The following is a 13,273-nucleotide window of genomic DNA, read 5'->3' on the forward strand; positions in this document are numbered from 1 at the left end:
TCGTCAGCTGTAGTCTTTAATAGTCTCTATAGATATATTTATACAAAAAAAAAACGTGGGACATAAGTCCCGAAAATTTTTTTCGGGACTAATGTCTCAGTAAGGTGGGACATAATTCCCGAATTGGATTCGGGACTTGTGACCCAGTAAAGTGGGACATTAGTCCCGAAAAAAAAATTCGGGACTTATGTCCCGGGGACTTATGTCCCTGCGCCTGCCAATCCGGTTTTCAGAGGGCAAAAGTTCAAATAATTATTAGCAGCATAAGATTGGCGGGAAAACTTAGGATAAATGGTATATGAAAGGTTAAAAATAAATTGCCCACAAACAAATTGGGGGAAAGAGGGTGGGTAGGCGAAAAGTGGGGTTGGTGTCAAAAATCGTGGTTTTTTACGATTTCTGTCAAAAGTAGACCTATCTAAAAAAATAAAATTCAAAAGTTGTAGATAATATAAATCTCTACAACTTTTACTCAAAGCATTTTTTTATATAACCTCAAAAATATTGAAAAAATGCAAAAATACGAGTTTTTTATTTTTTATTTTTATCTTTTACAAAAATGGTTGGATTTTAACAAAACTTGGTTAAATATTACTTTGTTATGTTTTCTATCTATTTAAAATGTTTTTTGAGCAAAAAATTAATTTTTGGATTTTTGACGAATTTAATTAAAAAAAAAAATAGCTTTTTTTTCAATCAAAAAAGTTACCGACAAATTTTTTGATTTTTGAAAAGTTTGGAATTGCAGTTATTTAGATTAAAACCTGTTATTAAAGATTTTGTGGAAAAACTATACTTTTGTTTTAGAAAATATTGAGAAAAATTGAAAAAAAAAAACGAAAAAAAAAACGATTTTTAAGATTGATTTTTTCGTAAATGACAGTAATATTGGCGAGAAATAATTTTCCATAGAAACCAAATTAGAGTTTTCTAATAGCCTTTGACCTTCTTAATTTGAATCTAGCATTAGAATAGCTCCTTTTCGGTGACCGCTCTCACAAAGACGCTAAAATGTTTATGCCAAAGGCTCATCGCGTTGCTATCTATGAATACATCTTCAAAGAGGGTGTCGTTGTGGCCAAAAAAGACTTCCACGCCCCAAAACATCCCGAATTGGAAACCATTCCCAATTTACATGTCATCAAAACTATGCAATCCCTGCACTCGCGCGGATTAGTCAAGGAACAATTTGCCTGGAGGCATTACTACTGGCATTTGACCAACGAAGGTATTGAATACCTCAGGACATACTTGCACTTGCCCCCAGAAATTGTCCCAGCTACATTGAAACGTCCAGCTAGGTCAGAGACTGCTCGTCCACGACCAACTGTCTCTGGTCCTCGTGGTGATTCCACAAAGACTGGCGTAGATCGTTCCGCTTACAGACGTGCCCCAGGCGGTGCTGACAAGAAGGGAGATGTCGGAGCTGGAGCCGGAGATGTTGAATTCCGTCGGTCGTGGTTCTCGTCCATAATAGGTGTTTACTATTTTAAATCAATAAGCTCTAAGGTGCAAAGTTTTTGAGATATTGAATTTTCAAAGCCCAAAACACTATCCTTGTGATGTTTTGGCATGGTAATATGTCGAAAACGTGATGTGATAGAATTTTTCTGACTTCGGATTCGAGCTCAGCGCACAAAAAAACATTTAAAAAATATACTTTGATTTCTATAAAAAAAAACTTTCTGACTAGCGAAATCGTACAAGGTACCTATTCGATTTTTTCTGCAATTGTCTAAACGTTTATTTGAAAATTTTATTTTTCTCATACAAGCGTGGACCACTCTAACGGACAAATTGGCAAAAAAATTATGCAGAAATCCGCTTAATTTAAACTGAAATCCGATTGTTTTACGTGTTCTTTGCTCTCCATGAAGTTATAATAATTACATTTGCCCCAATGATAATTATTCATTATTATTTTTGTATGTTATGAGGTCTTATAATATTTTATTCCTAATACACATAAATGTTATTCGTTTCCATTACAATTTTAATTGTACTGTCACGCATCACGTTCTTCTTCTATTCACATTCCTTAAAAGAATCTTCATAATGATGTAAACTTCCGAACTGTTATTGATGTTATATATTCATTCTCTTAAAAAATAGTTGTTCCATCTACATATATTGTGGAATTTGTGAATCCTTTTTTTTTTTTCTTTGTTTGTGAAAATGAAAAAATAACAATTTATACAAGGAAATAAAAAAATTGAGAAAAACAATATTTTCTGACTTATTTAGCTTAAAAATACTGTCGTTTCCTTGTGAATTTGTATTCCTTTTGTCCAACTTTATTTCCGATTTAGAGAATGCATTGAAATTCAAACAGGGATAACAACCAAAATAATGTTTCGTGTATGGTACAGTAATGTGTTGAGTAAATTTATACAATTATTTTTGACGTGATAACGTCTTATAAATCGATGAACCATGGCAGCCACCACCTAACGTTACACTCTCGCACCTTCGCAGTGCGGCAAAAAAATTCAATTAAAAATTAAAAATAAACTATTAGAAATACAAATATCTTCTATAGCTTATTTGAAAGATAATAACCTAAAGCTTAATCCAAATGAAGGATTTTTAAAAATTCCGTCATTTAATAGGGTTAACAGGGGTAAAACGGAAAGATGAAATTTGGGCTAAAATCTAAACGCGAAGTTGTAGAGAATTGATTTTTTTTGCTATAGATAGATGAGAATAATTTAAGAATAACTGCATTTAAGAAAAAATTCTAAAAAAAATTTCAAACTAAGCTATAACGTTTTGTTTGAACGTTGAACACGTGTTGGGGCTATGACAAAATGATGATATTGGGTAAAGGAAATTTTTTTTGACAGTTCTAAAGATGACAGGTGAAAGATGAGGGTAAAAAATTAAGCGTCTGATACGGATTTTTTTCCAACACTCTGCGTTTCGAAATATGAATTTTTGAAAAACACCTTGTTTTTTAGGGATATTTTTGGGTAATTTTTGATTTGTAGTTTTTTTTTTTGTTCAAAAAACTCTTATAGGACGTGTAGGTTTTAGCTTTATGCATACATGTACAAAAACTTGGAATCGTTTTGTAAGTTTTGACTGAATAACGGAAGAAACAAGTTTTTAAAAAACTCGTTTTTTTACCGTTTTTAACCGATTTTCATCGTTTTTTATTTTTATCTTTTTTCTTTAATAGATACAGGAATAAAATATATGGAGTAATGATGTGTGCTAAGTTTCAATCATTTTCGTAAACACAATTTTGAGATAACGGTAAAATAAAATTTTAGAATTCAACAGGTTATAACTTTTGACCAAGAGCAGATAGAAATTTTATTAAACTTTTATGAGCATATTGATACAATTACCCTTCATTTGGTATATCACACATAACGGTAGACTAACTACAAGCTACACAATGTTAAATCAAGAAACTTGCGAAAAACCTCAAAACACCAGGAAACTGGACATGGTTGACTTTAACTAACTTCTCTTGTAGGCATCTTTGAAATGGGATTGATACGTCATATGAAAGGTGAAGTAATAAGCTTTCAGATGGTATACAATTTTTTATAAGTTGTTAGGGAAAAAATAGAATTAATGACGTGAGAAGATAAAAATTCATGTTTTTTTTGCTTTTTTTGATGAAATGGTTTTATTCTTAAAAAGAAATACTTGGCTTTTAAATTGCATAATTTTTTTGTAAGCTTTTAAAATAAAAAATTTATATAATGAGAAAATAAAAAAGGTATTTTTTAGCTTTTTCTTGTAAACTATGATTGTTTGAAAAAAGTAAACCTTTCAATTGACTCATTTTAAACAAAAGCACACAACCTGTTTTCTGACGACGTTATCGCGTAAAATCATCGTCCGTAAATCGGCTTTACAGACAACCTCTTTTTTATTGATTTTTTGTTTACGAGTAACTTAAAGATTTTTATTTCAACGTTTTGGTAAATTGTCATTTTCTTATTAAAATTTAAAAACAGAAACAATTCATTTCGAACTATTTTTTTGTCGATTTTGAATTTATTTGCAATCACTTTTAAACTGATTTGCAATCGATTGTGAACTTCGATTTTAAACTACTTTATAATTGATATTAAACTCATTTGCAATTGGTTTCAAACTAAATTAAAATTAGTTACAAAAACTTAGAAATCAATTTTCATTTAGAACAAAAAATGTGGATATGTTTGTTGGGTTTTTGAATATTTTTTGCATTTAAAAATGTGTAAACAACTCCGAAAACCTTAAAAATTACTTTATTGCATTCGTCATCAAAATCGAAAATAAGTTCTTAATATCAAAATTTTATCTTTTCTTAAAATTATATGCCTGAAGCAGTTTATCTTACTCCAAGAAAATTAATCTAATAATGTAACACAGCATTGTTAGAACGATTCAGTCCTCTCTACTTCCACAATGTGCATACTTCCAATACTTCCAACTCAATGATTGTATATAATTTATTTCCTTATCGTATTGAATGTTCGATTTAAACATCATTGTGTATTTGTAAGTCTTTGAAGAAAAAAAAAATGTTTTTATTTTTTTTTTTTTTCTTATTTTTTATTTGCAATTTGTTGATGGAAACGAAGATATTGATACTGAGGTAATAACACAAGAGGAACAACAATTCACTTCTACAACAACAACCCCATGCCCCTCCTATCAGAGTTCAGTTTTATTTTAGATATATTCACTTCTTTTAAATTTATTTTTTATTTTTTTCTCTTTCAATTCCGTTTTAATTTGTTATTTCTGTTCTTTTTTTTTTTGTGAGTTTAAAAAAAAAAAACTTTCCGTTGATATTGAAATTAAGAGAGAAAAAAAATAAATGTAAAAGGAAACTTTTCAAGAAATTTAATTAGAAAATCATTTACATTTCGGATAAATCTTTAAATTGATATCGTTACCTACTTATGCTGCTTTCAATAACTTTTTTTTACTGTTAAAAGACATTTTTAATTCATTATTTATTTATAATAGTATTGAATTAGAAGAAGAGCAAAAGCTGTCAAATACATTTGATGATTTAAGTGAAATTTGTAAATATTTTATATCTTTATATTTTCATTAAATTGAAGATGAGAAAATTATCTGCATGAGGAGAACCAAATAATATTGTTAAAAATACAAATGAGCCGAAGGTCTTCAATGAATCCAATAGTAGGGGAGCCCAGGAAGGGATTTAGCGTGTTACTCGAGCGCGTCAGAAAATCATATGGGGAGAAAGCTTGTACCAAATAAAAAAGCTTGACACAGTGGGGTTCTTTGTGGGCAGCCCGTCAGATTAGTAAAAAAAAATCGATCCTCGGAAACACTCGAGCGCGTCAGATTAAGAAATGGTAGGTTAAGTATATCCAGAAAAGTTTATATTTCAATAATCTGACAATTTGAGCGTGGCATAAGAAAATGGGAGAGGCACAAAGTTGTAAAAAAAAAACGTCACCTCGAAATACTCGAGCGTGATTAATTTTTTTTTTTATTCTGAAAGGAATTTTATCAGGAACACGAAAAACATATAATCTGACGGTTTTCATGGGGCAATTTAGCCAAAATTATCGATAAAGCATGCACGTACAGTAAAAAAAAATACAATTTTTTGGATCAAGTTGGTTTTTGTTTTTAACGTTTTTGTCGAAATATCTTAATTTTGTTTGCCTAATTTACTTACACTTATTATGTGGATTGACTTAAAAAAATCTAAAGAATTCATTAAATTTGATAAAAAATAACGTGCCAAAGGGAATAAGCCCTAAAAGACGTTTTATATGGAATTCATTATCGGACAATTTCCAGACCGGTCCCAATACTCAAATTTGTGTATCGAGGAATAACGTGACATTCTTAACTTTATAGCCAAAGCCCCATCTTTAATAAATAAAGAAGCTCTGATCGTATGGTCATTACTTTTCAGTAATTTTCTTAGATTTGGGGTATTTTTTTCTTTCGTAAAAGACCAGACGAGCAAAACTTATGACTTTAGGTATACGTTTACTTTTTAATAATATAATATCATACGAAAGAAAGATTATCAAATAGGTATCACAACCATTTTTGCTTACAGAAACAGTTGAAGAAGTGGAAACCAACCTGGAAGGCGAATCCAGTGATGATGAATATTAAATTATTGATTGACATTTGTATATAATATGTATACAATGTAAATTTTGTATTACATCCAGTAATATAACCAGAAGAAACGAAAAATATTGTTTTATTCAAAACTGTCTCATTATTTTTTTTTTTAATTGCCAGATATTCAAATTGAACACTATTTGGAGTTCTCTGAACGTGCCCTCTCAAAATCTGACACGCTCGAATAACTTTTTTTATTAATTTTTTCTACCGCTGTTTTCAGCCACCCACCACTGTCTAATTATCAGATTAATATATATCGGTTATCACAAAGCCAATGCGAGTATACTCTATTAATATCTGACGCGCTCGAGTTTTTTAATGCGAAAGTTTTTTTTGTACATTTTTTTAGAGTGTTTATAAGCTCTTTTCCCCACTTAAATGGAAAACTTCCGTATACTTTTTTCGTTTTAGAACCTAATCTTCGCATTCCAAAAGATCTCCATGACGCTCGAGTAACTGCAAATTTAGCATCTCGGGCTCCCCTACTACAAGTCGATTATTAAAAACAAGCTTTAAATTTTGTTCTCACTTTTTTCAAAAGTAAAGTTATTTCAAGTCCAGCAAATGTTCAATTGAACTTATTGACTTTTGTATGCATAATATTAAAGGAGCCATATTTGAAAACTTTACATAGACTTACATAAGTCGACATGGCAATTTTTATAGAATTATAGATCTGCAAAACGTATTACGAGAAATAAGATAATAAATTCATTTGTGGCCCGACACACCCCAACGAGTCTGATCAGAGATGGATATTTTTAAAGACAATAAGGGTATTCACGTAACGAAAAAAGGTTTAAATGAACACCCCAGCAGAAAAAAATTCTGAAACAAGGGAAACAAACAGCTGTTTGTTAAACGTCAAATTGAACTTATAAAATTTGTTCAATTAAAAAATTAAGTCAAGCTAATTTTGCAAATACTATGCAACAATAAAAAAAATTTAATTTGCTCAGATAAAATAATATTCTCTTTTCAATATTAACATATTTTATGTGTGGTTATCTGAATAATAAGACATAAATCGCGTTCAAAAAGATATTCCAGATACGGGGATCCCAGATAGCCTATCCGATAGGTGATTGAACACACCCAAAGTTTATCAGATTTTTTTTTCTACGGTTTCTGCTTCAAATTTGTGAGATAAAATTCTATGATTTGCGGAATATTTTTCCCATACAAATTTTGACAGCTCATTTCTACCGATAGAAAATTCTACGGTTTCTATATGTTTTCCGCGTTTACCTGAATACCCCTAATGATACTCCTGAAAACCTTGCCGATTTCTCGCAAGAAGCAGTATCTCTGGAGACTGGATTAGAAGCCCAGACCTATATGGTGTCATAGGCATTAACCATTGCGCCACTCAAAACTACCTACAGGTCCCGAGAAATATATTTTTTTCAAGTTATACTTCTTATGGGACGGTGGGTGTGAAAATTTGTTTTTGACAAGAATGTCAAAGGGATTATGACGCGATCGCCATCTCGGAGACGATTGGGCAGCAGGGCTGTCGTTTCACCTTTAGAGTTGCTAGTACTTTAGTATTTAAAAATGCAGTACGGTAAAGAAAAAATAAACACGGGAAAAGAAAACAACATAGATTAAAAATAAATTTTTATTGATATAAAGGCCATCAATCGTAGATAAAATTAAATTTTTTTTTCTCAAAAATTTAGCCCCGGAAATTGGTATGAAGATTTTTAATTTCCAATTATAAAGATTTTTTCATGCATACCTAACTATATTCAGGGAAGTCAGATTGTCTTGGGTTAAGATACGAAGATAGCATCAAAAAATTTCCTAAGAATACCATAAGCTGAGATTGTTAAAAAACTTGTTACCTGTAGTAAACCACATCAAACAAGTACCTACTTTTGTTAATGCTTATCAATGGTTTTTGTTGTTTGCCATGTAAAATCTTACTAATCTTAGTAGGTACTCAGTTTCCAATAAAACAAGGCTACTGTTATCAAAAGGTATACAAATTAACTAATTCCCCCTCCCTGCAATTCTCTCTCTTTTTTTAATTTTTTCAAATCGATTTATTTATTATTTCAATGTTGTACAGATTCAAACAATTAAATTAAAATAACCCGTCTTATTTACCATTTTCGAAATGATTTCAATTTCTCTTGGTCAGAGTGTGAAAGCATCTACTCAATAGTATACGAAATGAAATAAATCGAACTCAAAAATTTGGGAGGGAAAAAACGCCAATTTAATATTGTCATATTTTAATATACAGAGAACAATAAACACCAAAGAATGTCCTTTTAAAAATCTATTATTATGTTTCTATCGTAAAATGAGTATTTGTAAGGAGATACCTATTGCTGAAAACTGCTTTTGGGCGCATTTAACAAACGAGCGGAAATGATACGAGGTGGCAAAGTTGAATTTTTGAAAGAGCGCACCGAAATTTACAAAGTCTCCCTTTTTCAAAACTTACCAGCAAACTTGCCAGCCATATAACTACCAAATAAATGTAATAAAGTCAAAGTAACATAATTCAAAAATGCTCTTTTATCCATGTTTTTTTTAAATACCTACAAATAAAATCGAATAGTCTTTAAGATCCAATAAATGAAAAATCATTTCCAGGTGGTGTCTTAAATAAGAAAAAGATACGAAATAATGTATTTTATTTTTTATTATTTTTTCTTCTTCTCTAAATGGAAAGCAATTTCAGTCAACCAGCAAATAAGCGTTTTCACCTTGGATTCTTAATAACTTCGATTGAGTGTGTATTTGCACGATACATTGAATTATCAAACAATATAACGCCAACAACAAACTTTGGTCCAACAAACCGACCACCAGTGGTATACAAAAAAAAAGGAACATAAAAAAAAAAACCAAAACAAATTCCCAATCTTTTACCAAATAAAATCAAACACATTTCTAGGCCTCCTCCACATTCGACCTTTGCCTTATCTAACAAAAAAAAATATATATATATATAAAAAAAAGTTCTAGGTATGAAGCTGGTGGGTATATTGAACGGACGTCTGTATTAAGTCGATAGGACTATAACAAAAGGAAATCAATTCTTTTTTCATTTAGAAAATTCTTCTTTATAGAGAACTCTTAGAGCCTCGGTTATATCAAAAATTCCTTCCTTTGCTTATGACTTCCTCTGGCTGGCGATATAGCGTCCAAGTTTTTTTTGAGGGTCTTCTTATATGAGCCGGCTTGCAAGGAAATTGGCTATTTTATGGAATTGCCTTCACCTTGGTTATATATCCTAGTTTTTGGCCTGGTACAGCCCGACCCAACCCAACCCGGCCTGGCTCCTGTGTCTAAATCCGAGGTCGGTTTGTGTCCATTTATTTTATGTCAATTGAGGGATCAATCTTTATAGGGCCGTTGGCGATAGTTTTTTTTTACGTTTTTTTCTTTTTTTGCTGTTTCTAGTGGCGATTTCTACTCTATGCCACCCTAAGCAGCTATCGTCGTCGTCGCCGGCCAGTTGAGTGTTGAGATTTGATTCTGAACAACACTAGCTTTTTTTTTGTGTGTTACACATGTTGGCTCTTATAATTCATTAAATTGGTGGTTGCTGCTGCTAAAGAAGATGGAAGGAGGTATTCATTTTGTCCTTTAGATCGTGGTACCTTCTTGGAAGAAAAACCGAAAACTTACAAAAGCATCTGAATTGGGAGCCATGGGTGGATTTATGATAATTTATTTGTAAGGACATTTTGGAAAAATCGATCATATCTTCATTCACTGAAAGATCTCAATGAAAGCTTTAATCTTCAATACAGCTTCAAAGCTGTAAGAAATTCTAGAGTCGTCCTTAATCCACCTTAGTTTTTATAAAAGATATGGAGTTTTGTTGGGCCTCCTTTGAATTTGCGCCTTAGGATGTTGCCTAGGGGGAATCTAGTCTTAATATGAACAAAATGTTTGCTTGTATGTAGACATATTGTAAAAGTGTACATCATCAACTTATTTGTGTCCTTCCTTTGGCAAAATAAAACCAAAAGTTCAAGAGTACGATCAACGAAAGGACGGGCATGGAAATGGCGATGATGGTGGTAGCGACAGAAGTCGAATATGGAGGTGGAAAAATTATACCTATATCGACCGACGACGACATACACATCCTCAAAAAAGGTCAACAAGAACACCTTGCTTGCGTCAGGGAAGTCTGACATGTGCTTCTTTGTCGTGTTATTGCTTCTTATATTCCAGATGGAGACGAATGACTGTTCCGAAAATTGTATAAGTTATTCCGTTGTATATGTGGAGTAGAGTGATTGTGTGGGAAAGGTCCAGAGTATATAGTTAATTAGATGAATTTTCGATTTCATTTTCGTGTGTGTATGATGGTGGGGCTCGAGATGGTGATAATATATGTATATAGAAGTACTATGGAGGTCTTTTTAGTTCTTACAATGAACATACATATATACACAATACAACATACTTATATTAAATTGGCATAGAAACATGGATGAAAACTTGCAAAAGAAGAGGTTTACATTAGTACCAAGGGATGTTGAATGATTTACTTTACTAACATAAATCATATGAGGCAGCCAATTGGATAAAGCTGAAGAACTGAACCATATGTGTCACAGATTTGTGAGCTAACATATTTTGGGAATGAGTATGGTTTATTTATATAGTTGTGCTTTGGTATAAGATGGATATAGATGGGACTTATTTGCATTTCGTTTCCTTTGGTAAATTGGACTGTGAAAGTTTTTGTTTTTTTTGTATTTTATTTTTTTTTAAATTTAAATCAAAACCCAACATTCAATTGGTTCCTTTTTACTGGTGAATAGTTTTCTTTTTTTTTGTGATATTTTCCTTTCTGTTTAACTATGTGGTATTTGGTAATAGCTGAGCACAAAATTTTGTTTTCAAACTATTTTATTTAAACTTTAGGTCGAAGCAGAAAATTGAAAAAAAAATTAATTTGAAGCGCTATAAAATATTGAATATTTACTTAAATTGATAAAAGATGGAAATTTAAGGTAATTTCAGGTGCAGAATGCAATTTTATAGTCTTGTTAAATACATTTTTGTATTGTCATAATTGTTTGTAAGTATAACTACATATAATGAAGGAAATGAATTAATTGTTGAAATACATTTTTGACTCTTTTTTAAGCTTGAATGTTTTTATGCCGAAAGTTAAAAAATAAATAAATTTGTAGCACAACACTCCATGAAAAAACAAAGCCTAGTGACTAACAACTCTTTACCATGCTTGATTGGTGCTTTTATATAGTTTTCAACACAGAGATCTACAAATTTACCACCGAGTCTATGATTGAGCTGAGATGCTATTTTTATATCAATGATACAATTGGAGTAGAAAAGTTTTTAGTGGTGAAGGTTTGGATTCTAAACCTAAAACTACTAAAGATTCTAAAGCTAAAAGTAAAACTCAAGTCACGTTTTTAATCATATATATAGAGTGTAGATTTTTTTTTTTTTTTTTTTATTTATTTCATTTAAAATTATGTATTTAAATAGAGTACCTAAGCATTTTTTTTTCAAAAAGAAGCGTTATCAAGAAATTTTCCTGAAATTGGTACAAAGAATTGAATAGATAAAATGCACGACTGATTTGATCTTACTTGCTTTTATCGTAAAAGTTTCTTAAAATGTTAAAATTTCTTATACATAATTTTTCATTACTTTTAAAAGAGATGTAAAAAACAGTAAAGAAGTGTTTTTAAAACAACGAAAAGACTCTTTTGAATGATTTTAATCTTCAAACTGAGTATGCCATTTAGTTTCTTGTATAAGAAAGTATTTTTGAAATTTTTTTTTACGAAAATTGTAGGAACCGTTTTTTTAAATTCAAAAAAAAAATTTGTATACATGAATAGTATAATATGCTATCTTGAAGAAATTATTAGGGGAAAGTGGCCTAAAATGGCACCCCAAGATAAAATGGCCCCCTGGCTAGAAATCGTAGAATCGAAAATACTTAGAAAGTTTTATGAACGCGATTCTTTAGTTTATCTGGCAAAACCAACATATACGAAATTTCAGCAACTTCAAGCCATTATTTGAAATTTGACAGGTCAAACTGTCTCTTGTGAAATTTTTTTTGCAAAAAAAAAGTATAAAAAACATTTTATTTTGGAAAAAGAAGTTAATGTATGAACGCATGAAGTATTTCTTATTAATTTACTGAAACAAGTTAGTTTAAAACGATTTTAAATTTGTTGGTGTAAAAATTAAATTGAAAAAACTCAAAATGGGCAAAATGGCCTACTTAGTGCTCGGGTAAAATGGCATACCTATTTCACATGCCATTTTAAATTTTTTTTTCAAATTTTCATTTTTGAAAGTGAAAATAGTTGCTATTTATAAACGATGTACAGAGAGGAAGTCCTGGACTGAGGAAAGCCCTTGATTCCGTCAAATAACCTGGAAAAAAGCATCCAAAACATTCAAAGTTGCAAAAACTACAAAAACGAGACGAGCAACCAACATGAACTGGGTTTTAAATGACTCGGTGAAAGATCTGGGGGGATTAAGCACCACTTGTTCCAAAAAATGGGAAAGGAGCCCTTTGACTCAATTTCGCATTTAAAATAACGTATGTTTGGACAGTGTGCCACTTTACCCGGGTAAATTTGATCAGTGAAATTTGTAGACGTCTTGAAAATTAAAAAAATTTAATACTTTTTAGAACTTTTTTAACTCGCTAATGAAAAAAATGTGAGAGTAATATATTAAGCTTTGAAAAGTATATAGCATTTAAGTTTGAATGCTAGATACTGTTTTTCGAGATACAGGACATTTTCCTTAGGGGGGGCATTTTAGGCCACCTTCCCCTATATATAGGAACAAAAATATGATCCTGTTTTCAAAAATTTGTTTTTTAACTCCCAAATCCAAAACTGAAGATTTTGAAAAATTTTCGACCAATTAATATTATTGCTTCTTAGACGCTTTTCAATAAAAAAAAAATTTCGCTAAAATTGGCTTAGTCGTCTATAAGAAAGTCAGAAATCAAGAAAATGGTACTGTAAATAACGGTTCAAATATTGTCTTTAATTCAAAAGTTGGAATTTATTTCCCACAGTGCACGTAATCAAAATCTTTAGAGCAGTTCTTAAGAAAAAAATCTCTTCTATTTTAGTCATAAGGCAATACCTACCGATCA

The 13,273-nt window shown here is 30.9% G+C and overlaps 1 pseudogene; it reads left to right on the top strand.

The window, feature by feature from the left end:
* The first annotated feature begins 984 nt into the window (after positions 1–984).
* Positions 985–1,474, top strand: LOC129910534 (40S ribosomal protein S10b-like; annotated as a pseudogene).
* The last annotated feature ends 11,799 nt before the right edge of the window (positions 1,475–13,273 follow it).

The sequence above is a fragment of the Episyrphus balteatus genome, chromosome 2 (genome assembly GCF_945859705.1).
Source record: "Episyrphus balteatus chromosome 2, idEpiBalt1.1, whole genome shotgun sequence".
NCBI lineage: Eukaryota > Metazoa > Arthropoda > Insecta > Diptera > Syrphidae > Episyrphus > Episyrphus balteatus.